Below are 27,410 nucleotides of genomic sequence, written 5' to 3'. Positions count from 1 at the left end.
ATATACATTTAATATGTTTGATATGATTTTGGCTGTTAAATTGTATGATGTGTCTTCATTTTATGAACCATTAAAAAAGAAAAAAACATGCTATAAATATAACTGAAAGAAGCCATTTGTTGCAAGATATTCTGATGTCAGACATCTTATGAAATTTGAACACATTTTAGAACTGCAAAAATACAGTTAAGTAGAATAGTCAATGAGAAAAAGAAATCCATTTGCGTATATAAATGTCCTATGAAATTTGATTTTCCAATCAACACTTTACAAAAACAAATAAAGAATATTAGAGTTAAAGGTATTTTAGAATTTGTCTATCAGATTTTCTGGTTTTTACCAGAAAATTAAAAAAAAAAAAAGGATTAAATCATGATTAAAACAAATGTAAAGAGGGGAGATAACAATTTGGGGGTTGTTTTTCCTTTATTGTCTACTTGAATTCTTGGATAATTTGTTTTTTTACTACTATGTTGAGGAAGATATATTTGGCCAAAACTTTTATTCTCCGCAGAACCATACCCTACTCCAGAAATCACTGCCCACTCCAAATAAGCATTATTGGGGGGTGTTTTCCTTGGCCTTTGGAGGAAATCTTGGGCAAATGTTAATGCTTTTGCTAATAAAAAACACTGACTAGCTTACTTTTATTAAATAAATAAAAGACCATTTCATCAATTATTATCCCCAGTCTAATGACCGTAATTTCTATTTTACTTAAATTCAAATTATTTTCTGGTGGGGTATGTTCATGGTGGGGAAAGCTATGCATGTGTGGGAGCAAGAGATACGTAAGAAATTTCTGTACATTTATCTCAATTTTGCTGTCATCCTAAAACTGCTCTAAGAAGTAAATAATAAAAATAGTAATTATAATAATGCATCTAAACTAATCAGAGCAAAAAAAAAGTTTTTGCTTGTTTGTTTGTTTAACTCATCTTGAACATGCTCCAAACTGGTTGCACGAAGTGGGAAATTGAAGTATGATGACTTTTTTCTTTATTTTCTACCTATTTTGCTGCTTATTGTTTCAAACATGGAAAATATCTCTGGCATTTCTATGGTGAAAGTAGGAATACCAAGAGGAGGTAAAACATACAACAGGGCTTTCTCAGCCAGTTCTGTGATAGTAATACAGCATTGGTGTTCTCTGACTTCCAGCATTTTAAGCTGCTGCTTTTTGTCAAAAAAAAGGAGAGATTCTTTCTAAGGTATGCCTCCTTCCAACCCCCAGCATGTCCCCATCTTTGGAAATCTCTTCTCATTGGCAAATATAAGACATGCAAAGTTACATTTTATCTTCTCTCTGCCAAGAATTTTCTCTACTCAAGGCAATCTTTCAGGAGTATCTAAGCTCCCTGCCGGCTCTGGCTTTTGCTATTTCATGTCCTATACCTTGGTCACACAAAGAAAACATAAGCGCATCTTTTGATTTCACATATCGAGAAGAACAGGACATACCCAAAGAAACAACCTCTTATTATTACACTGAATTTGGGAGAACAAAAACTATCCTCTTTTGATTTCATGGTTTTGACCAGTGTAAGCACCACTGAATCTAAGTGGTTTCATTGAATCAACCTTCTCCAGACTTCTGTGAAGAGGTTTATGTAGGTGGAATTCACACAGCTCTTTCAAAACTGTTTTCCTAGTCTCCAACTTTGCCCTATCCAATTTTAAAACATCTCTTGTTGAAGTAAAGCTAAGAGTCTTACAGCTGGTTCCTGACCATGTTTTCTCTAAGTGTATGTGAGTGGTTGGCTCCTCTTGTCTATGGGCCTCAGACAAAACCAAAGAAGAAAAAGTCCCATTTAAAAAATAGTTGTGCAAATTGTTTTAGGACTTGTCTATAGAGTTTACCAAAGTTAATTTACAAAGATATCTTCAAAGTATTTGTAGTATGTGCAATTCTAGGTAGAATATTTAAGAAACTACCATCAGAGTGAACAGGCAACCTACAAAATGGGAGAAAATTTTCGCAACCTACTCATCTGACAAAGGGCTAATATCCAGAATCTACAATGAACTCCAACAAATTTACAAGAAAAAAACAAACAACCCCATCAAAAAGTGGGCGAAGGACATGAACAGACACTTCTCAAAAGAAGACATTTATGCAGCCAAAAAACACATGAAAAAATGCTCACCATCACTGGCCATCAGAGAAATGCAAATCAAAACCACAATGAGATACCATCTCACACCAGTTAGAATGGCAATCATTAAAAAGTCCGGAAACAACAGGTGCTGGAGAGGATGTGGAGAAATAGGAACACTTTTACACTGTTGGTGGGACTGTAAACTAGTTCAACCCTTGTGGAAGTCAGTGTGGCGATTCCTCAGGGATCTAGAACTAGAAATTCCATTCGACCCAGCCATCCCATTACTGGGTATATACCCAAAGGACTATAAATCATGCTGCTATAAAGACACATGCACACGTATGTTTATTGCGGCATTATTCACAATAGCAAAGACTTGGAACCAACCCAAATGTCCAACAATGATAGACTGGATTAAGAAAATGTGGCACATATACACCATGGAATACTATGCAGCCATAAAAAATGATGAGTTCACGTCCTTTGTAGGGACATGGATGAAATTGGAAATCATCATTCTCAGTAAACTATCGCAAGAACAAAAAACCAAACACCGCATATTCTCACTCATAGGTGGGAATTGAACAATGAGAACACATGGACACAGGAAGGGGAACATCACACTCTGGGGACTGTTGTGGGGTGGGGGGAGGGGGGAGGGATAGCACTGGGAGATATACCTAATGCTAGATGACGAGTTGGTGGGTGCAGCGCACCAGCATGGCACATGTATACATATGTAACTTACCTGCACATTGCGCACATGTACCATAAAACCTAAAGTTTAATAATAATAAATAATAATAAAAGAAAAAAAAAAAAAAAAAAAAAAAAAGAATATTTACAATGAATAAGATTAAGACAATGTTTCATGAATTTTTTAGCCAGAATAATGAAATATTTCAGATGCATATGCAAAAATTCTGGGTACAGTAAATTTAAACAATGGATTTCAGAAACCAATGAACGTCTGGGTAATTTTCTAGTTAACTAATTGAATTAGAGATTTTAAAATTTATTTCAGCTAGAAAGCAAAGGCAGCTTTTCAAATTTAATAGCTATAGGGATAAAATGAGCATTCTATATTTTATTTGTCATAGAATATTTTGTCTGTCAGCCAGGGCCAACTGAGAAGTATCTGAGTGCAGGAAAAATTGCAAAATTAGGTTATATATACCTTCACTATCATAGCAGCAATAGATATACACAAAAATGAAACATTTGTTGACTCTTATAAGAAATAATGCATTACTGAAAATGTATTTGGAGAAAAGTAAAACTTAGGCTTACGTGCAAAGGCTCACTTAAATATGTATAATAGCTTGGCATGGAAGCACATGCTTGTAGTTCCAGTTACTAGGGAGGCTAAGGCAAGAGGTTCACTTGAGGCCAGGGCTCTGGGGCAGCAGTGAGCTATAATCACGCAACTGCACTCCAGCCTGTGAAACAGAGCAAGACCACCTTTTCCTCAAGTGTAGGTGTGTCTCAAAAAATATGTATAATAATAAAAATTTGGTTTATATTTTATAGCTTAGTTTTTAGAAATAGTAAATTCTAAATTAAAGGCAAATGTATAAAGTTATTACGAGAAATGTATTGTTAAAAAGAATCATGTGGTAATATTTCATTTCATTTTTTGTTTGTCTGTTTATTTGTTTGTCAGGAGATTCAGGGATACTTTGAATACTTTAATCAGTGCCTAACACAGTCTAAGAGTCTGAAGTCTCTAAGAGAAATATATGTTCAAGAAAGAAAAAAATAAAACATGAATGAGATAAAAGTAGCAGGTTGTTGATGGTTGGTAAGTTCATCTAGACCAAATATCTAGACCAAATGGACAGACAAGTTTTGTTTTGTATTTGCCTTTGTTTTTTAGGCTAGAAATAATTTTTACCAATATGGGTCTGATTTCTCCTAAGCCTACACTTAAGAAAGCCCACATTTGAGTTTTCCAGTCATAGAAAAGGGAAAAGAAAAAGAAATATTATTCCTAGCTTTTAAAGTATGTTTAAACTAAGCTGCCCTAGGCCAAAATATCGTCCAATACATATAACAGTTGACCCATTGACTTCGACCTAGGCAGTGGCAATGGGCCAGGTGCCAAATGGAAAAAGATAGCAGAGGTCCTAAACCAGGAAAATAAAAGCAAACAAACAAAAACCTTTCAAACTAGCTTCAAGAAATCTCTAGAGTTTTTACCAATCTAGTCACATGGAAAAAGAGACCCAATGGACAGCACAACCTTGGGCAGCCCAACATTCACCCAACACAGTGACGTCACTCACAAGAATAATGTTCAATAAAATGTCTTTAAACTGGAAAGAGCAGGGCTCTTAGATTGTGACAGTGCCTTGTTCATCATTGGGAAGGGGAGAAAAGAGAAAGTGGAGAAGCGCGAGGCTCTGAGAGCCCCTAGAGGCCAGCAGTTCTCTTGATGTTTAATGGGACATAAAATTTAAACCTCCTTTGTAAATGTCTAGAGCAGAATTAATTAGAATGGCCTAGAAATATTACGAGAGTCAGACTGAATGTTCATTCATATTAGGATAGAATTATTACATATTATCTTTAAATTTTGCCGTCACATTTTTGGTAATTAACTTTGAGAAATTTGTGAAGTGAGGTACAGTGATGTTGATGAAGTAATCATCTCTAGCAATAATCTTGCTGTTTATTTCTCTATTGTCCCCTTTGAATTCAGTGGAATTTTTTGACTGGATTTTGATAGTTCCTGAAGAGTTGTGATTTTATAGCAGGTAAAATAGGTTTCTATTGGATGTCAGTATTATCTGTAGAAGTACTAAGTAATTTTGATTGTACTTATCTAGATTTCTATTTTTTCAAATATGGTTCATATAAAAAAAGTCATTGAGAGCTAGTACTAATTTCTATAGTAACTATTTCCAGTAGGTATTTTTTCAAAGAAATTAATACAAATGGTAGTATCATGTGGAGACATTTTTGTAAACTTCAGGCTTCAAGATAGGAATATAGGTTATTGCTTCTGAACACACACACACACACACACACACACACACACATACACACACAGCGGCATTTGATCTAATAATACCAGTCTACAATATTATTCTTTATTCTCAAGTTTATACTTTTGGGTTATTAGCATTATCGATTTTATGTTATATCTAACTCTTGATTAAAACAGTAAGTAAATGATGATAGTCTTTACATGCAATGCCAAAAACAAATTGTTTGCAAATTAAGCAATAATTGATAGGTTTTGTATAAATGATGTTTACATAAATCTAAAGCAGTCTCTACTACATAAGGTATGACTCATATGTCACTAATTTTTGTGTGCTGGAAATAGAGCTTTCATTTTTTTCCTTCCATTTTTTAAAAATGTCTAATCCCCATTGCATGGGTATGACAGAAACTTCAGTTCTTTTTTACCTCAATTCCAGAGGATCGTTATCATCAAAAGGAAGTGCAATATTCTCAACCCTGGGTCATTGGTCTGCTTATATGTCCATTGTCTCATCTGCCCAGAGGGGTCTCAAATGAGACTGCCTTCATTCCAGTCCTCCTGGACTCTTTGGGAAATTGCTGATACCTCATGCCATAGGGAAGGTAAATAGGTTTCAGTGAATTTATCTTTGGACTCCCATGTCTAGATGGACAGCATGGATCATTACTTTTAGGAATCTTCCTGACTCCCTGGACTCTACAATGTAATCTAGCCTCAAGGACTTTCTAATCTTTATCCTCTAGGTTTCTCTGAGTTCTGCTCAACAAACATGATACAGAATCTCTCCTCTTTATATTCCCTCCCCTTTCACTTCTCTTTCTTCTTCCCAACCAGGTTGACTGAATGTATTTAACATCTAGGATCAAAGACTCCCAATAATTTTCTTGATATTTTGTTCCTCAAAAGCACTCCTCTATTTTCTTTTGTCCTCAACAACAAGAAAAAAAATTCATGATAGGCGTACAACTTTGCAAATTAACTACTTTCCTACTGTTCTCCATCCTATCTCATCCTCATCTAATCAATGAATTATAAAGCCAACATATAGGCCAGGTGCCATGGCTCACATCTTTAATCACAGCACTTTGGGAGGCTGAGAAGGGCAGATCATTTGAGGTCAGGAGTTCGAGACCAGCCTGGCCAACACGGTGAAACCCTGTTTCTACTAAAAATACAAAAAAATGAGCCAGGTGTGGTGGTGCGTGCCTGTAATCCCAGCTACTCAGGACGCTGAGGCACTAGAATCGCTTGAACCCAGGAGGTGGAAATTGCAGTGAGCCGAGATGGCACCACAGCACTACAGCCTGGGTGACAGAGTGAGACCCTGTATCAAAAAAAAAAAAAAAAAAAAAAAAAATCCAATATATGTTGGCCAAAAGTGGAGTAGGCAAAGGAATACATATATGTATATATGAAAAAAAAACCCAACATATATTAACATTTCAAAATTATTATCAAAAATAATTGTGTAAAATTATATTTGTGTTTATTGATAAAATGATTACATCAGCATTCAATTTAAATGTACAGTGGATAGATATGAAAACGATAGACAAAAGAGATTATTTCTCTTTTGCCAAGTTGTTTTAAAGAACATATGTGAAGAACTTCCCTCCATTAATTACTGACTAGCCTGAAATACAGTTCTTGCAGGAAATGCAATATACATATTTGATTTGAATATCAATTTACAGAATGATGTTATACCCTAAAAACCTCTAATGGTGACCTAAAATTTTGTTGGTTTGTTCCTTTCTTCAGTATCATAAAAAGATACTAAAATTTTGAGATAATTGTAGATATAAGAGTGTGGGCTGGCTTTTAAAATATTTTAAAATTATTGTTTGTTAGAAATAATAATAGAATTGTATTTTGTTAAAAGAAATTTATCATTGATAGTGATCGATTATGAAGAGTTCATAAAAGAAACAATATAATGTCTGGAATTTGCCTTAATATTACTCTATCAAAATAATAATAATAATAATGGTGGGAATACATTAAACAATAAAATATTAGTAGCTGTTAAGATTGGGTGATGGCTATATGGGTGATTATTACATTAGGCTCTCTATTTTTTTACGTGTTTTAAATTTTCCAAAATACAAAGGTTAAGTACACAGTGGCAAACTGGTATAAAACTCGGAATCAATATATGAAATACTTGAGCTCACATTTTATTTCCTCTTTCTTTCTCTATTGTTTTGATTCAAAAATAAGGTTTACTGTACACTGTACATAAGTATGGGTGGATGTTTTTGTATATAGCAAGCATATTTCATACATTTAAGTATGTTTCTAATGAAGTTGCAATTAAGCAGAGATTTTCAGTAATTACATGTGTATTTGTAAGACTAGAACATAAATTGATAACTGCTCCCATTAAAGACCTTTTAAGTAAAATAAAGTCTTTCAAAACTTCCTTCTGGAACTTAGCAATAAAATTGTTAACCAGTAATGTCTGTGCTTTTCTGTCTGTAGGGTGCCCAACAGAAGTTGAAGGTAGGGCAAGACTGGTGTCCTTCTGGCAACCAAATAGATAGTGTCTCTGTGTTCTAAGTATATCCAAGACCTAGAGCACACTTAGTCAACTGCCCTACAAATGAAGCACACATGTGCAGTATTTATCACACTGAATTTTGTTACCTTTTACCGCAGGCAAAGATTTATTCCATTCCCAAGTAGCAGTAAATCATATTTACTTAAGAAGTTAACTCATTAATATGATCATAAACTCTATGTAAAATTCAATGAAACCATTAATTCTAAGAAAATGGTAAAATGATTTTCAATTGAGGATTCTTATTTTTTAAACAAATATAACTAGGACGATGAAAGAATTTCACTAATTCAAAAGCAGACAAAAACAATTATGTGTTCAGATCAGGAACAGTTATTACCACTAATTCAAAATTAAGTCTTAATCTTGTCCCATTGAGAATCATGAATAGAGTTATTTCTGTATCTGATATTTCTTTAAATGTTATTTTAAAGGATTTTCTGCTGTTTAATCATGTGCAAAATTACAAGTTATATTTACTTTGAAAATTCTGCCTGTCATGTACCTCTGACTTTATCTAGACTATGTTACAAATCAGTTGATGAACTTCTCACTGAGTATAGTTTTAATACCTGACATTTATGGTTAATATTTAATAAGTCCTATTTATGACCCAGGAATTCTTGTAAATATTTTGATTCATTGTATATGATCCCCCACTAATACTGTAAATTAGATAGTATTATAAGTAAACTGAAATTCAGAAATTTTAAGTTATTTGTCTAAAACTGCTCAGTATGACCCGGGTGCAGTGGCTTATGCCTATAATTCCAGCGATGTGGGAGGCTGAGGCAGGACATAACTTGAAGCCAGGAGTTGGAGACCAGGCTGAGCAACATAACAAGACCGTGTCTGTACAAAAAAATTTAAAAATTAGCCAAGTGAAGTTGTGTGTGCCTGTAGTCCTAGCTACTAAGGAGGCTGAGGTGGGGGGATTGCCTGAGTCTTGGAGTTTGAGCTTGCAGTAAGCTATGATCGTGCCCAGGCACTCCAGCCCAGGTGAAATGACAAGATTCTGTCTCTTAAAAAAAAAAAAAAGAAAAAGAAAAAGCCTACTTGCCAGTAGGTGAGCCCCAAAATATGAACTCAGGAGTGTCTAACTGCACAGCTTTTGCTATTCAGAGAAACATCCTTCAGTGAATACATGGTTTAACATAGTACATGACTCAACACAATCACTACTGGGGATGCATTTTTAATTATAGGACACTAACCTTATTTTTAAGAAGTTTGAGAAAGACAAATGTTAACACAATGCGTTGGTCAAATAGTCTGCTGATAGTGTGTCCGGAATTGGTGGGCTCTTGGTCTCACTGACTTCAAGAATGAAGCCGCGGACCCTCACAGTGAGTGTTACAGTTTTTAAAGGCTGCGTGTCCGGAGTTTGTTCCTTCTGATGTTCAGACGTGTTCGGAGTTTCTTCCTTCTGGTGGGTTCGTGGTCTCGCTGGCTTCAGGAGTGAAGCTGCAGACCTTCGCGGTGAGTGTTACAGCTCATAAAGGCAGTGTGGACCCAAAGAGTGAGCAGTTGCAAGATTTATTGCAAAGAGAGAAAGAACAAAGCTTCCACAGTGTGGAATGGGACCCGAGCGGGTTGCCACTGCTGGCACCGTGCAGCCTGCTTTTATTCTCTTATCTGGCCCCACCTACATCCTGCTGATTGGTAGAGCCAAGCGGTCTGTTTTGACAGGGCACTGATTGGTGAGTTTACAATCCCTGAGCTAGACACAAAGGTTCTCCACATCCCTACCAGATTAGCTAGATACAGAGTGTCCACACAAAGGTTCTCCAAGTCCCCACCAGAGTAGCTAGATACAGAGTGTCGATTGGTGCATTCACAAACCCTGAGCTAGACACAGGATGTTGATTGGTGTGTTTACAAACCTTGAGCTAGAGACAGAGTGCTGATTGGTGTATTTACAATCCCTGAGCTACACACAAAGGTTCTGGACTTCCCCACTAGACTCTGGAGCCCAGCTGGCTTCACCCAGTGGATCCCGCACCCGGGCTGCAGGTGGAGCTGCCTGCCAGTCCCACGCGGAGCACCCGCACTCCTCAGCCCTTGGGTGGTCGATGGGACTGGACACCATGGAGCAGGGGGCAGCGCTCATCGGGGAGGCTCCAGCCGCACAGGAGCCCACGGAGCGGGGGAGGAGGCTCAGGCATGGCAGGCTGCTGGTCCCGAGCCCTGTCCCGCAGGGAGGCAGCCAAGGCCGGGCGAGAAATCCAGTGCAGTGCCGTTGGGCTGGCACTGCTGGGGGACCCAGTACACCCTCCGCAGCCGCTGGCCTGGGTGCTAAGCTGTGATGCTATAAAGATTTTATAAACCATAAAAAAAGACAAAAAAAAGGAACTCTGATTTTTGTAGGAGAGAAAGTACTAGATACCAATAAAATTAGTGTGTTAGAATAAATACTAGTAAATATACAAAAAGTGGGCTTTAGCATAGAATAAGCCTTGGCTAAAAAATCAATAAAGATTCTATAGATAAAGTGATGCTTTAAACAAGTGACATGGGATGAATAGATCTTACTGAAGTAAAGTCTGTGTGTGAATGTGTGCGTGTGTTTGTATGCAATGTAGCTTTCTTTGTCCTATAAAAAGTCATGGCCAGTAGGGCATAGAAGTTAAAATCTCCGTTTCTTTAGAGCATATCCATGTAAAATTAGTGTCAACATGGTCTTTAAGTCTCAGATACTTAACCACCAAAATGAGCCGACTAATATCTGACAATATTCTTATAAAAATTTAAGGGCCTGAAACACAGTAGATGCTCAATAAATGATAAACTGTTCAAGTTAGATGCTCAATAAATGATAAACTGTTCAAGTAAGTGACAGTAAATGAATTGTCACTTACTTGAACAGAGTAAATGGATTGAGACATAGGTTGGGACCAGATTTTGAATTTTGGAAAGTCTAGGATAGATTTCATTTGGATATAGGAGATAAAAGTAAAAATTGAGAGTATTTCTTTGATTTGCAAGATTTATTGGAAAATTACATAATTAAAAAAGAGTATAAAATAAAATCAGATTAGGAATTAACTCTTTTTATTTTAATTTTAAAGTCTGAGCTGCTGGGCAAGATTATTTGGAACTAGAAATGTGATTGAAAATTGGAAATTGAAAACTGACAACATAGAAAGTGAATAACATTCTAAGTATGATAATTAGAGGAGACAGAAGTAGTTTAAGAAAGAAATCACTGCAACCTTATATTTAGGCCAGGCAGAGGTGGGGTCAGGATGGGAGCAAAGATCAAAAAATTAAGAATGTACAGCCAGAAAATTATTTGAAAGCTCCAGGGATATTTGAGCTCTACACATAGTTAATGGTGGATTTTTTGGAAGTAATGTAGAAATGCGATTAAGAACACAGACTATGGAGTCAGATTAACCTAGGTCCTAATTCATTGACCTCAGAGCCACAAGTTTGCTAGCATATAATGCAGGCTTAATTTACAAAATTACTAAATTTAATTATCATTATTCTTATCAATAGGTACTGAAAAGGTGTAGAAGCAGCAAAACATGTATCTTAATTATTCAGCAAAGTTTCAAGCTTAAAAAATGACCATGGTGAATTTTGAACTATAAAATCAGTGTTACACACTTAAAAAATAAATAGAACTCTAGAAAATTGTTAGTTTCAAATTCTAAAAGTTTTATTTCAAAAATTATTTTTAAGTAATTTTTTCTTTGTATTTACCATGCCTGATGGGGGCTCCAAAACACCCGTTTTCTAAAGACTAATAAAATTCATAGTAAAACATGTTTTTGCTACAGTGTGTTCATTGTTTTTCTTAAAAGCAGTTATGCTCACTTTATGACTTTAAAGGATTTCTTCAATATTAACTTTTCACAGTACACTTTAATGTTTTACTACCATTTTATTTTAAAAGGGGGTACCACAGGATAATTTTCTATAATGTTACTTAATGTAGTTATGCTATTGATATAAAACAAGCAAGGACATAGCTTTGTCTGCTAGAAGTTGTCAATCTCAAATGTGACTTTATTTCTAAAAAAAGAATTATCTTTGAATATTGTTTACTATAAAAATTTTAAAGTTAGTAATATTTTATCATGTTTAAGCTTCTTTAAGGGATCATAAATATAGTATGTTTAGTATGGTGGAAAAATCTATAGTAACATTTATGCCTCCTAGTGTAAAGTAAGCGTAATGTCAACTTTCCCTGGTGTACTGCGTGGAATCTCATTTCCATAGCTGCTGTCATGTGATCCATTCTTCTAAGAAGTAATAAAGAGAAATGGCATTTACTTAACCCTGGATATGTAATCTTCCCTATGGGGGAAAAGCATTATTTGTATATCCGTGTTTATAGTAATTTGAGAGTGGTAAAAATGATAGATAAATAGATATGCAAATCAGTAGCTATATCTAAAAATGAAGAAACTTGCTAATATCAGTAACTCTTAGAAGTATAAAATTAACTTTTTAAATACCTCAAAATAAAGTTATATTACAGAAAATAAAATTACTAATTATAAAGAATATATTCTCATAATATCAAATTAATATCTTTATCTTTAGATACATACAAACATACATATGCACCTTAATAAATACATAAAATTATCTAGAGTTTCAAAACAATTTGAAATTTTTTAAGAAACCATAGTAATTTGTCTAAACTCCCCCAAATTTACCTTAATGTTATTTTAACATGTATTTCTGCCAGTGATTGAGAATTACGCATATTAGTGTGGCTGACAAATACATGAGTACTCGGATTTTAATAACACTAAAGTAAGGCTGCCAGATGAGATACAGAATGTCCAGTTATTGCAGGACTTTTCCTTACTTCAGCTAAAGATGAGGTTCTTTGTCCCACACCCACAAAAATTCAGGCTCGCAGACAATTTGAATGGTGAGTAAGACAGGGTTATATTGGGTGAAAAGGAAAATAAAGGGGAGAAACAGGGACTCTCACTAAGCTAGAGTCCCTTGCTGGAGTGTTTCCCACTCAGCCATTCCAATCCCAGGTTCCACCCAGGAAGAGGAGGGGCCAGGCTCCTCTCTGCTGCAAACCTCAGTGCGCAGGCTGGCTGGAGCTTCCCCAAGGACCCCCTCCCACCTGGCTGTCTCCTTCCCAGCTCTAAAGAAGTACATCTAACTGCAGTTAAAGGACGAAGACCTGCTTCCTGCTGACAGGGGGCGCCGTTTTGTGGAAACGGCAGTCAGAGCTCCCTCAGGGGCCTATCTGAGGGTCCCTGGCAGATGGGGCCATCATCAGAGGCTCCGATTCCATGACTGTTTGGAGTTTGATGGCCTGAAGGCAAGAACAGACAAACCGGTTTATTAGAAAACACGTATCAAAACAAAACAAGGGGAGGGGTAAGGACAGTTCAAAAATTCCAAGGCCTTTTACCAGTTTGCACAGGGAGAGGGAAGCCAAAAGCCTGACTGGTTAAAAAAAACTTTACCCTTTTGCCGGCATGTTGGGCTTCTGGGTTCCCTTCCCCTGAGCCCAATCCTAAGTCAACCAGTTTAAGGTTTGCGAAATTAACTCTTTCCAGTTTGGAGGATGCATCTGAGGGGAGGGTCCTGTAGTACAGACACAATTACCTACTAGTGAAGAGAGAACCAAAGAGAAGAAAGGAAAAGGAAAGCATTTTTAAAGGAGCCCCAAGGGTTTAGGATGCATTCGAAAGGGGTACAGACTGAAGATGAATGGCTGCCCATCTAGAAAGAGGGGAGCAGGCCTCCGTGGTTCTCTTCTCTTCCTAGCAGATACCGGGTATGTGAGGGAGAGAGGGAAGAGTGCCCTCTTTCCATCTCCCATCCTTGCATTCCCAAGTTCTGGTGACCTTGGCAGGTGCCACCATGAGTGCAAAAGTGGCTTGCACCCATGAAGCAGGAAGCGCCTAGAGAAAAGGAACGGAATTATCTGCTCTCACCTGTATCTCCTTCCCACTTACTGTCAGTAGCCTTGGAGTTCCCTAGACCTCATTTATGCCATGGACATTAACGTGGCCTTTGTCCATGAAACAGGAAGCTTGGGCTTGGCTTAATCAGCAGGAATCAGCCACATTCACCTGTGCTGTGCCTTTTAACCTCTGCTACCATCTGGCTCTGGATTCCTTTGATCCAGTTTTCCTTCCTCGGGCTTTGACCTGAAGCTTGGAATTGAGGCTGGGACAAAAATGTGTCTTGGGGGATTGTATGGACTCCTTATCATAAGCTGAATGCTAAGGTGAAACTGCAGAACTCAGTCGTCCTCAAACAAGGGAGAGGAAAGGATTTCTTGTGACACACTCAGATAATTGGTGGCTATAGTTATGCTTGGTAAGATTTGGGTGCATGGTGCTTGGCTTTGGTTAGCTTCCTTGGTCCTGCTTTCCCAGAAAGGAAACCTCCAAGTGATAGGCATCCTATTTATTCCCATCACTTGGCAGGATTTGCTCAGAACTAGAATATTAATCCAGATTTTTACATTACCCATCCCTCTTGTTCTTTCTGAGCTGCAGCCGGAGATTGCTGGTTGGTTCACAGGAAGAAACAGGGCTAGTCTAAAATGTAGGCAAAAACTAAAACAAAAAAAAAGAATGAGTTTAGAATTTAATGATGAATATATGATAAGTTTTGAAAAAAGATTTACCTCTCTCCAGTCCTGTGTTAAAAAAAAAAAAAAAAAAAAAAAAAAAAAACTTCTGATAGGAATGAGTGGTTTGCAAAATAGATGTTAGACTTATACTTGGCCTGATTATTTGCAAAAAGTGCAGTAATAATAATTATTTCTACATAGGCCTTTTGGATTGGCTTTGATGGAAGTCTGTTCCACAAGAATCTCAGATAAGAACACTTAAAGCAGAGCCCAAGCACAGGTTTATATCCTCAAACACCTGTGAGTTGGATGTTCCTCTCCTCTTAAGGTCCCAAGATAAACTTGGAGCTCCTAGACTATTAGAAAGTAACATCCTTTACTGACCATAGGTCAGGAAACACAGTACAGCGACTGAATAGACAAGGGTATGAGGCCTGTTTCCCCATTGGGCTTCTATGGGCTCTGTAAGTCAAGCTCGAATCTGTAAAGGGCAGAATAGCCTTCCAGTCAAAGCCTTGGTAAAATTACCAGTATTTACAGTTGTGTCCTGTTGCAAAAGAAAAATGGATCCTTATTGCACTGATGCCAGCAAGTATAGTGCCGTAAGAATACTCACAGATAGTTTCCAAATTTTAGAGGAACCAGTCAGGGAGAAACAAACATGCTTCAAATTTTGTTCATAGGAGTACACCTTATTTAATTATTAAAGGCCATAAATAGTTCAAAATAGGTTTCCTTGACTCTGAACAACAAGGATCAGTAATATTTCAACCAAAAGTCAAAAAAGTTGCTTCAGCTTTCTGAATTCAGTCATTTAGTTAACGCTGGTGTTGCTTGATATTCGTGAGAATTTCAGCTCTTCATGATTTCTGTACATTTTCCTTTATTCCAATGTCACAATCTCCAAAGTTATCAGAAGCCTGTATTTGAGAGCACCTGCTAAAGTTTTATGGTTCATTATGAACCATCTTTGAAAAGGATTAAAACAAGATGACAATTGTCTATGAATAGCAAAATGCCCAGGGTAGTTATAGTTAGAAACACAATTGACAAAGAAGTTTGTTTATCTCTGTGGTTTATAATAACTTAAGATAACAACCTTAATTGTGATTGATAGCATATACTCAGACATCAGAATTTTAGAAATCCCATACAATTTTGGAGCAAATATTAGCATTATTCACAAAAATATAACCTAAAGAAGATTGAGCATCATTTTGGCAATCCAATGTACCTAAGTGTAAAAAGTAAAGTAGAGGTTCCTCTTCAAAGACTTTCCTTCCCATCTAATTAGGAATAAATAGTAACTTCTCTTAGAAGCAAAATTTATTCAAAGACCTGTGCTAACATTATTAAATATCTTCTAGCCATAATAAAGAAACCACGGTACTTTATGTTCTTTGCTCCCACAATTTAGCCTAAATATTTGCCCTGGCATGCTTATACTGGTCCAAGCAAGCATTAGGTCATAGTTTGTTCCTCTTTCTTATTTGAAAGTAGTTTTACCTTTCTCCAAATTCCCCAAGTTACTTCCTCCTTCCTTTATTCTCCTCTGCCTTTGCCTCTTTTAAAAAGTTCTAAGTTGCTAGACAGTCGGGACGAATACAGAATGTGAGGTCCCATTCCAGCCAATGGAAACTGGACACAGCCAGTAGGGTGGACTGTCAGGTTGTAAATGACCCTGTCTCCTTTGTTCAATGTACTCTCGTGGCAAAACTGCTGGTGACTGTACCCTTTCTGCAGAAAGTAAAAATGGCCTTGCTGCGGAAATAAAATTTATGTTCAAGTGCTATTTCTTTACGGCATCAGGAACAAGCATTTCTAACATAAGCATGTCAAATAATCCTGTTTACCTCTCTTTTCTGGACACTTCAGGGGCCCTCTGAAGTATTCGAAAAGCCTACTTCCAGGGAAGACAATTTTAAAACTGAAGTTTGATTTTTCAGAAGCCTGTTAAATGTTTGAGTGTTAAAACACTTGATATTATGAAACAGAATTCCAGATTACCATAAGTTATTTATTTTGCCAAAATGGTGACTCAGAAATTTTAAAGAAGCAAAAATCTTTTATAATCCTTTACAAATTTTACCAAAGAGCAGATTAGTACCTTAGGAAAACCTTGTTGTGCTTTTATTTCAAAGCTCAATTTAAAGAAAAACCATAAAATACCCTTTTTTGAATTTAGTCAATATGTTCACACAGAGAACCTCTTCTGCAAGATTAATTTCCACAATTCTTCCATCTGTTTCCAGTAGTTTCAATTAACTCCTAGCAATTTTTAACTTTAAGGTAAAATTTGGTAGGTTGCTTTAATTGTGTGCTAAGTGTAGCCAAGGTTGGCCTTAGTTACGGTGTGGTTACTTCCATATGTCTCCAGGCCTTACCAGTTTTGAAGCTTGCAAGTCAAATAGTTCTCAAAACCCAAAAAGCAGTTTGTAACCTTAAAACACTTAGCAAACCTTGCATCTGACTTGCATTTTGCTAATAGTTTTTAGGGCTGTTTTTATTTCTTAAATATTAAAGTCATGTGAACTAAAAGATACCATAGCTTTTACCTTCCCTTAAAAAAAAGTATTTGATCCCAGTGCTTGTCTTTCTTTAGGCCAAATTAATTAGAGCTCTTTTTACAGACGTCGCACACAGTACACACACAGACAGGCAGAAGAAAACCCAGTCGCTGGGTGGAACCCTTGAAAAGACAGGGCTAGGAGAACATGCAGATATCTAACCTGAGAGGGCTCATCCCCTAAGGCAGGATTGCTAAAGGAAGCCTTGCCAAGTGGCTACTGGCCATGGCCCCAGAATGTAAAGCAAGATGGAGGCTTGCCACACAAACCACACAGAAATGCAAAGCACACCAGATTGGCCACAGCCCAAGACTAGCCCCACAAATCCTTTCTCACAATTAAAGCTTTACAGAAAATATAAACAGTGATAGTTGAGGGGCCTAGCCTAATAAAGGGAAAAAGAGACTTTAAAGGTTAATTGCTGACTGGGTGGAGAAGAGGCAAGACAAAAGGTTTAAAAATGCCTGGGGAAGAACCTCTTATTCTCATGCAAGTGCTTCCTTCACCAGGGAGATAAGTTTAAGCTTATTACAGTCTAAAGGAGTTAAACCCCTTAGCCAGGGACGGGGAAGTCTGCAGCAGTGGCAAATGGCTGGTTCCAGACAGCTGACTCTGCTGCACTCTTTGACCAAGCGTCCCAGGCCTGGCAGGGAGTGGAAGTGGAGGGGAGCCGCTGTTTGCAGGTCTCTCCCGAAAAAGAAAATGCCACGAAAAGGCCCAGGAGCGACAGGGATGGGGGCATGGTTTCCCCCATCCTCAGAAGTCTGAGAATGAAAAAGCTTAGAAGCAACAGTGAGAGGTTTTGAGTCCCCATTTCACTCACCACTTATTGAGCCCCCACTTTGCATGACAAAAATGTTGGAGGACTTTTCCTTAGTTCAACTAAAGATGGGGTACTGTGTCCCAAGGCCATGAAAATTCAGCCTCACAGACAATTTTAATGGTGAGTAACACAGGGTGTTATTGGGTGAAAAGGAAAAAAAAAAGCAGAAACATGGAGGAAAAAAAAAAGCAGAAACATGGACTCTCACCAGGCCAGAGTCCCTGCTAGAGTGTTTCCCGCCCAGCCATTCAAATCCTAGGTTCCACACAGGAAAAGGAGAGGCCAGGCTCCTCCCCGCTGCAAACCTCATGAACTTCCCCAGGCTCCACTTCAGTGGGCAGGCTGGTTGAGTTTCTTCAGGGATCCCCTCCAACCTGGCTGTCTCACAGTTAAATTTAAATTTCAGATAAACAATTAAATGTTTTAAATCTAAGCATGCTCTAAATATTGCAATATTTTAATATTATTCATTGTTTCTCTGAAATTCAAATTTAACTTGTCTTACTGTATTTTATCTGGCAACTTTACAATTTATATTATAGTTATTTGCAAGTCCAGGAAACAACCACACTACAACATTAGAATTTCAGTTTGCTTATATATTTAACACTGTAAATGCATTGCTCTATCATGGAATGGTGACTTTGATCACCATTGGTCTTTCACTGATTGTTGGTTGGTCTTTCACTGATTGTTGGTTGGTCTTTCACTGATTATTGCAAATAGTTGGTCTTTCACTGGTTGTTGCAAATAGAGTTTCTGATTAAAATTTTTGATGTATTATTTGGTTTGTTGTTTAATGGTCCTTTTGGTGCATCATATTTTAAGATTCCTTATGTATTCATTAACTTTCACATATTTCCTTGCTTTCATGATTCAGGATTAAACCACTCCTTAAGGTCCTTTGTTAACATTGAATGAGGTTAGGAGAGAGAGATATTGAGACTAAATTTGTTTCTAAAACTTAGGTTAAATATCCCAGCAAATATATCCACGGAGAATCCATAAAATACACTTTTAACACATCTCAGGTAAGAGACTGAGGAAAAATGTATGTAGTGGTGAACTGCTGTAGAGGGTACAAATAATGCCTCTTCTATTTGCCAGCTACATAACCTTAGGCAGGTAACTCTGACTTGTCATACAGATTGCAATGGGTTAACACACGTAACCCACTTAGAATAGTTCTAGGTTAATAAGAAGTCTTCAATTATGTTAGCTGTTATTATGAAAATTAAAGTCAAATGACAGTTAGCTAAGTGCACTCTTTGGCTTCAATTCTGACCTCACAACAAACAAGGAAAGAAATATTAGACCAATCTTCCCTATATTCAAATTTCTTGTTAACTAGTTGAAGAAAGATAAGTATTCCTTTAGTGTATCTTGAATCATCAAGATAATCTTAACTGCATTTCACTTTACTTATATAGTCCATTGTTTCTTAAAATCACGTGATTTAGCACCAGCTGTTTGCAGAGTGACATAGATTTAGCTGAAAAACAGCTTTGAATAATGACATGGAGGGATTTTGGTATTTCTGTGGGATCAACCCAACCATCTCAAACAGGTTTAGTGGTGAGCTTTGGGTTACATATAAGAAATATTAATAAAAATCCTATGACATTCCAGACTCTCAATCTTTATTTGAATTTTAGACCATTACAAACTTATTTCTTCTAATTAGCCAGAAACTTCTTTATTTCTTTGTAATTAGTCATAATTTGACTGCAAGTCAAATCTGCAAAAATGTAATATGCTATATTTTGGGTGAATTTGCCAGTTAGTCTCTGAGAATGAAATGTATGATTAAAAATAAAATAATAATTTTTATTCAAGTGCTCAATGAAAGGAAAGAATTAAACCATTAACTTCCTAAAGTTCAGGCATTAGTTTCATTGATTATTTTTTCATGTTATTGTGTTTTGACATTAACGGGTATTTTATCGTGCCTGAACATTCTACTGAAAACCTTTTTCACATTAAGAATAATGTAAGAAAACTTGAACTAGCTTTTAAATTTTTCCATGAATGAAGAAGGAAACTGCTTCAGTCAAGAAAGGGAGTACATTATCTTTTATGTTTTATAAGATGGAGTCTTAGACTATGCACAGTCTGACAATTGTGAAACTATCCAGACCAAAAACAGATGTAGAGGTACCACAAAACAAGCACAGACTTAAAAAAGGTATCATCCTGTCACAGGAGGAGTGGTGCTTCATTAGAATGTTTTTCAAAGCCTCTCTTTATTAGGAAAAAAATATTTTTACATAACATGAAAGAAGGTGCTTCATTCAGAAAAGGATGTTGTGTTCCGATTTAAGCTGCTTAAGAAATAGCTACAGAATACCTAACAGTAACTCTTCAGTAATCTCTCCTAAGTCATAACAATTGTGTAGTAGAAGATTATGATTTAAAATAAGAAGTTCAGGTATTTTGAGCCAGAAATACCAATACTCCACAGGCAGTAAAATCTTGACATGAGAGACAATCAGCATAATAAAGAGGAAAGAAAAATTGGCCTATATTCTATCAATTTTATATCTTGCTAGCACAATCAGAAGGCTTTTTGGTGCTTTAGTTCATTTATTGTTCAAAAAGGGTATAAAGTATGAAGGTATTTTATGATCTGCAGGGCCCTAGGAACACAAGCTTCAGAATCAAGCAAATTGAAGTTGACACTGGCCCTGTACTTTCAAGTTAGGCTGTGAAGTCGAAATGCTCTCTCTCTCTCTCTTTCTCTCTCTCATTCTCCTTTGCTCTCTTACTCTCTCTCTTTTTTCCCCCTTACCCCTGTTCTCTCTCTTTCTAAGATAACAATATAAATATCTTAGAGTGTGGATATTTGATGCATTAGTAATAATATAAGCAAAGCGTGATGAACAAGATCTGGTAGATAACAAGAGCTCAAAAATGCCAGTGCTATTGCTATTAAATAAGGAGGAAATGCTATTTCTCCTTACTGGTATCAGTGTTCTCAGACCTAGTCCTTCTAACATGTTGCTTCTAATCAAATTTGAGTTGATAAGCTGAAGAGAAAATTTGGATAAAGACCTGTGTATATTTTTATGAATGAAGTACCAGCATTTATATTTTATGAATATTTTATGAATATATGAATATTTGACTATTCAGATATTTGATTTGCTTTTTTGTTCTCAAAATTAAATACCTTTAATAATTTTTCAAATTATTAAAATATAAAATCAGAAAAAGGCATGTGCAGAATTAAGGCAGTTTAGGTGGCATTGAATAAGCAGTGTTAAAATTCTGAAAACAGCTGTTCAAAAAAAATCTGCTTTATATATGCCAAATGCATATATAAAATATAAATTTTCACAAAGAGTTTTCAAAACTAAAATCCTGCCTCTGTTTTCTGTTATATTTATCTTCACCTGATAGCTATTCACAAATTACTAATTTAAGTTACAATAATAGACATTTGAGTTATAATAGTGGTAAGCTGTAGTAAAATAAAAGTTCTATGAGGAGATAACCATGTAATAAAATATTAATTTTTGTTATAAAACATTTTAAGTTAGCAAAAAGAAATATATTTATATTAACTTACTTTATATTGTATTAAAATTCTGTTGATACATAAATCAATTTTCTATTTTGTTTGGAGCATATTTTTTATTTTCTATATGCCATTTTTGTCTTCCAAATTAACTGCAGGCAGATAGACATTCCTGGTCATTAGGAGAAAGCTTATTGTGTGTCATTTACTTCTTCTTTTTCACTGGATTATATAAACAGCTAGTTTATATAGCTATTGAGTGTTTCCTTTCTCCATGTATAGCATTACATGCTACAATATGATTATCCTCTAAAGTTTGCACTCAACAGCATTCCTGACACCCATTTGAAGATCTCAGTTAATACATGCCAAGTTGGGGTCTCCCTAGAATGAAAATGAGACAGTAAAGGAGACCGTGTGAGGTCCCTTATCTAAAGTCTTTGCTGCAGTTCAAGGCTGTATTAGATAAATACCACCTTCTCTCTGTTTTCTGCACTAACAAATACATTTTTCTTCTTACAATTCAAGATGCTAATTTTGATGCACAACATTTTAAATATATTTCCCAGCTATATTAAGAACTGTTGCTCTCTCTCTTTTTTTTTTTTTTTTCGTCCTGTGGTGATATGGAGGTCTTTTTGCCTAAAGAGCTCCTAGGTTTGAATTTGGGGCTGAGTGTTGCTCAGGGTGTCTCCTGCTTGGAGGAGTTTGATAGAGCCATCTTCTATTAGCCTTTAGGGTGAGGTTCAAACTCTGTCTATTCCCTTTGCCTCTTTCCTAGCACTATTAGTTTGGGGAATTGGAGGTTTGAGTGAATGATGTGACTTGTCCTCTTATTCCAAGCATCTGGAACAAAATGTTAACTATAATGCTGCCTCTTTATACCAATATAAAACCAAACTAAGACACTTCCTTAATAATAAAATTGTTTTCACCTTCCAATGGTTTATTTAGAAGAAATGTGTGTGAACATAAGTATGTGAAACTTTGTAATTATTTAAAAAAATCAGTATGAGCTTCTTGAAGTTTTAGACTTTAGAATGTTTATTCTAGGCAATCAGACCAGCTTATAGAAATTACATAATAAATTGAAAGTATAATCTTAAATCTCTGATAATGTGTAAACTCTTTATAATCAGCTATCACAGACCTGTAACTTAGAGTTTTACTGAACTATATATACCTATACACACACACACACACACACATATCTCTTGTGTTTTAAAAGACAAGTATTCCACAAAATACAGTTATAAAATACCTTCTGATCCTGATTTTTCCCATAGAAGAATATTTCTTTTTTATTCACTTCATTCATTGATTGATGAATACATTTTTCCATTTATTTACTCAATACATTTGGCAAATTTTTACTCAGTTGCTTCCCATGTTACAGTATGTTTGAAAAATCTTTTTTTGTAATGTTTTATATTTCATTCACGTCTCTTCACTTTTTTTCTTTCTATGGAATAGATGATTATATATAAAATGCGTAGTCACATAATAATTAGACAAATTATGAAACAGTCACAGAATGATTCATTTCTTTCCTTCCTCAGTTATCTTCATTATAATTTAAACATGCATTCATTTGAAAAATTTACCACTTTACTGTAGCCAACAATCTGTACAGTGTTCTATTTAGCAGATGTTTAGATTTTGGATTTATTTTTCTGTAACCAATACAATCAAATAACATTTGAGACTAATTCATTGGTACTATGAGAATACAGAAATATGGGTGTATAAGATGTTAATCAAATATATTTATGTAACATAACTAATTACAGAAGGACAGAAATTAATACTAACTTTGGGATATTGTAGTAATTTTTGCCCTAGAAGGCTTTATTTTGCCTTTACTATGAGTAGTTCATATTGTAGGGGCTCTATAATGTTTTACTCAGAGGACTGTAATTACCACAACATGTTTAATGATAGAAAAGTAGAAGTCACTACATAATTTGTAAGAGTTTGGACGTTAATAATAATATTACCATTTATCAAGCACTTAAAATGTACTAGGCAGTTTTATACTTTTGTCTTTGCTAAAATCATTGCATTCTCATAACGTGTACTTATCAATTAAGTACATATCATTTTCACATAAAAAAACTGAAGCTTAAATTTGAGAATAATTGTTTCAAGGTCACAGTGCTGATGAGTGGAAGAAAGGGTCTTGGATTTAAGTTTTAAACAACTTAATTAACAGCCTTCACAAGTCACTGCCTTAACTAGTGTTTTATTTTTAATCTTAATATTTTTATATTTAGGAAACAGTATTTTAGAGAGAATTTTTGGTATTTTAATAGAACCTCTGAAAGCCAGTCAATTTTGGACTATTTTGAATATAAGTAGAATCGGAAATCTCCGATTAGCCGTTAATTAAATAACTTTATTTTTGAAATCACAAAACACAGAAGGATTACTGCAATCTAGTATCACAGATGACTTGAACATAAATGTGCAGGTGGTAACCCACAATAATACAGTGGCTCAGATTTCCTTTTAGCATTTGCTTAAGCAATGTTTAGATGGTTTTGATATTAACACTTAAGCTTCAAGTAAAAGAGAATTCCTGCTACTCAATCTAGGAGGACTACCTGAAAAAAAAATGCCAGTTTTAGCAGTTGGGATTGCCAGTTTTAGCAAATAAAATGTAGGGCATAAATGATTTAGGACAGATGTACTAATGATTTAGGACAGGCGTACTAAAGCAATATTTATTGTTTGCCTGAAATTCAAACTTAACTGGGCATTCTATTGTATCTGGCAACAATATGCCTAGTGGAAATTATTGATTATGCTTTCCTATTATTACAGTGCTGGAATACTAGTTCAGTGAGACAAAAAATAAGACCTGTTATCGTCCTAACTCCCTGTAGAAGCATACAGGTTTACTCCAAAAATCTCGGTACTATTCCCTTCATCATATTTTCCAAAGCACTTATTGTTATCTAACATATCTATGAGCTTCTCCTATTGGAATGGAAGATTCATGAGAAGCTTTGTTCAGTGTTGCATTCGTGGTGCCTAGAACCATGCCTACACACAGGAGGCATGGTTAAAAGTACTCACTATAATGACATTAGAAATTCTACATGTATTGAGGAGGGAGATGTGTGCATTTTCCTTAGCACTAATAGAAGCACAAAACTTGTGACTTTCTGTGCCCAAGGCAGTGAACCAGCCATTTGTTCCCTCTGCCTTCCTCATTCTGGTTTTGCATGGGAAAAAAAATAAGTGAGTAGATGAGAGCCTTCTACCCTACAAACTTTAATCCTAAGGACCACTAATAGCTAAAGGAGCTGCCTGCATGAATGCTGAGGGGAGCCCCATGGAATGGTGAGGGGAGCCCCATGATTTCTATGTCACTACCCTAAACTGAATTTTAGATCCTGCAAATCTAGTAGACTCTTGAGGAGGCAAGTGTCCCTGTTCTCCAGAATAATGAATTGTACTTGAGAAAGTAAACTCGGCCAGTGTTACTATTAGAACCAGGAAAAAAAAAATGTCCCTAGCACATGGTGTGTGAAGTCTTACTATCTGACACTAGGAATTATAGGAAAAAAAAGTACAATCATTCAAACTACACATGATATTGCATAATGTTGTCTTTGCATCATCAAGTCTATTAAGATAATGTATGAAAAACATGTTGATTCATCTGGCAAAACTGATAAAGAAATAAAAATGTTAAATAAATCATCAGAGTGCCAGTTCCGCTGAATAGTCTGTCATGTGGACACTTCATTTGCTGTTTAGCTGAAGGCTGAACAGAACAGACAGCAGTAGCCAAGTGACAGTAACTTTTAAATATAGATGAGGCTTCAGTATTAAGCCTACAGTTCAATATTTGTAAGTGCTGCTTGTAAAAATCATATGTTTGCCTTTGCTCTTTTCTCTTTTGTACTTTTCTTCTGTGTCTTTTCTTTCAGAACTTTTATGGTGAATCTTGGTTATTTGAAACTGTAACATATCATAGGAAACACATATGAGTAGTCCTCTGGATTCCACAGAGTTAATCAACATATATTACTTGTTGATTTTCATTATTACCAGAATGTACCTTCTCTCCACAAATCCAATGAGTTTATCATAGGACTGCAACACTTGGGTCCCTACTGGTACAAATATTATTTTTGCCAAGTATTTGCTCAAATATTTAGAAACTATTACAAAATAATCTACCAACAACTTCAGTTCATATATACCTGTGTACACCAGTTGTGGTAAGTTTTGAGAGATGACGTATTTGGTATAGCATAAACATTCTAGTAATGAATGTTACTGTATTAAAATAAAAAAATTCAGAGATAACAGTATTTTAAAATATACTTTAGAGTTTCTCAGTGATTCTGATGTCTCACTTTCTCCCAACACCCAAGAAATCTAATAAAAATCTCCATTTGATGAGCACGTGACCACTTTATGTAGCTGGAATTTTACAGCCTTACTTAAGATGCAAGAATTAAATCTGGAGAAAAAGATACTACGGAAAGTGGTGTAGCTATTGTCCCCACCAGCAGAGATCTCGTTGGGAAAAGTTATACATAAAAAGTATTTGAAAAAAAATATCGCTAATGAATGGTTTCTATCGAATGATGGGGTTGAAAAGATATTTATTATTTGTTCTATTTGTGTATATATTTTAATACTACATTCAGTTCTCATTAAATAAAATAGCTCTTGTAAACAACTTTTTGAAGTTATTACGTACTGAGTTAACAGTTTTGGTAATCACCTCAGAAAAAAATCTGTCACTCAAGTGGTCATTAGCACTTATTTAGATTCATATTACAAAGGAAAGATATGCTAATTTTGGATGGAAAAAATGAATCATTAATAATATCTAAAATGTACCTGAAATCACAAACATAGGTTTAATTATACATTGATGTAACAGAATTATTTAGTTTGAATAAAAGTAATTATTTGCCTCATCCTCAGAATGAATTGATGGAAATAAATGTGCGCACACACATTTATTCATCTATTATACATTTAAATTATATGTATAATATTTTTATTCTACGAAGAATGCTTACAGTATAAAAAAATCATATGTTCAGTCAGGTGCATTGGAAAAAATATATATTTCAACCTGAAAAAGAGTATCTCCCTTTGAAGCATGCAGAAGAAGAACTCAGAGCTACTGAGAGAGTTGCTGACAAAGTCAAAGAAAGCATAAGAGAATAAAGTGTGAGCAAGGGGAAATCTGCAACTGAGGAGGAATGGGGCCGTGGTGAGGACTCACTTTGAGAAATTATATATTGGAATATAAATTTGGCAAACATAAATATAACATAAGAAGCATATTTATTTGTATAAAGAGAATAAAAATAATCATCATAAATGAAAGGGGAGTTCATGGTTACAACCACATCTAATTTAAGAAAATATTACCAGAGAAAACCAGGAGAAGAAAAGATCACACCTAAAGTTTCATTAAACAGGCATATTTATTATAATCTTATGTTCTAGTACTGATGATTTGTTTGCTAATATTAAATGTTTCTCTGTTGATTTTAGACTGCATAATTACATAACAAAGTGTTAATGGGAACAATTATACAGACAACTAAAATGTAAAACTCTTACATTAAATAATTGTAAAGAAACTATTTGGGGCACCAGATACATGCCATACTTTAAAAAAAATTCTTACACTTTTGAATAAGCATTGTATCTCCACATGACATCCAAAAGTGGTGAATGAGGACCTGATTATAAACACGAAAATACATTAATTAAAGTTCAAATATTCCTTATTGCCCTATATATGAGTGTCAATGTATAACTTGTAAGTGCCCATTCAGTCATACATTCTGTGAACGTTTTATGATTTTACATTAAATCCACTGAAAAATTTTCAAAGACTCAATATCACTGTACTTTGTACATGAAAGAAAACTATTTGGTAGAATATAAAAATATTTAGATTTTAGAAAGATGATGCTAAATGTATCCAAGTTATTCTACTTTCTTAAATTCAAACTAATTTTAAATAAAAATGTTAAAACCTTTTTGGTGGTTATTGTAGCCACATTCTTTAAGTTAAAAAGCAGCTAATCTCCTCTCTAATTAACTAAGCTCTATTGGATGTATACATGTTTAATGTGTATGCATGGTCAGAACTAGCACTAAGACAATTATTAGTCACAAGAAATCTTTTAAACTCTGATTTCTTTTCAAACTCATAGGACTTACTTTCTTGAATATGCTCCAGAGTATAGTCATGCATCACTTAACGATGGGGATGTGTTCTGAGAAACATATCCTTA

At 35.4% G+C, this 27,410-nt stretch overlaps 1 protein-coding gene and 1 non-coding gene across 5 annotated transcripts in view; both read left to right on the top strand.

Moving 5' to 3' along the window:
• Positions 1–27,410, top strand: part of PCDH9 (protocadherin 9) — a 935,212-nt gene that overhangs the window by 606,689 nt on the left and 301,113 nt on the right. The window lies entirely within an intron of this gene.
• On the top strand, positions 291–352 carry LOC129011988 (U7 small nuclear RNA). The gene has a single exon (XR_008493498.1). It is a non-coding gene; the product is annotated as a U7 small nuclear RNA (small nuclear RNA).

This window comes from Pongo pygmaeus, chromosome 14 (genome assembly GCF_028885625.2).
Source record: "Pongo pygmaeus isolate AG05252 chromosome 14, NHGRI_mPonPyg2-v2.0_pri, whole genome shotgun sequence".
In the NCBI taxonomy this organism is placed as follows: domain Eukaryota; kingdom Metazoa; phylum Chordata; class Mammalia; order Primates; family Hominidae; genus Pongo; species Pongo pygmaeus.
This window is presented reverse-complemented; position numbering and strand designations above follow the sequence as displayed.